The sequence below is a fragment of the Bison bison genome, unplaced genomic scaffold (assembly GCF_000754665.1).
Source record: "Bison bison bison isolate TAMUID 2011002044 unplaced genomic scaffold, Bison_UMD1.0 scf7180017863978, whole genome shotgun sequence".
NCBI classification, from domain to species: domain Eukaryota; kingdom Metazoa; phylum Chordata; class Mammalia; order Artiodactyla; family Bovidae; genus Bison; species Bison bison.
Window position 1 is genome coordinate 3,502 of NW_011494550.1, and position 343 is coordinate 3,844.

The window sequence follows — 343 nt, forward strand, 5'->3', positions numbered from 1 at the left end:
CCCCATTTCCTATTTATCCAATGTATTTTACAGATGAATTTAAAAGATTCCCATTCACTAGTTCATTCTCTTTTTCTTTCCACCTGCATTCTGACCTACTTCACTCAGCTCAGCTCAAGACAGAAAACCTCTGGTAGGTCTATCCATTCCAGAGATAATATGGAAATGTAAATTGCAGACCATTATCTTGGAAACATATAGTGTTCTTGTTTCACATGTTTTGTAACTAAGATGATGACAATTAAAAGACATTGGAGGGAACTTCTCTGGTGGCTCAGATGGTAAAGAATCTGCCTGCCATTCAGGAGACCAGGGTTCCATCCCTGGGTCAGGAAGATCTCCT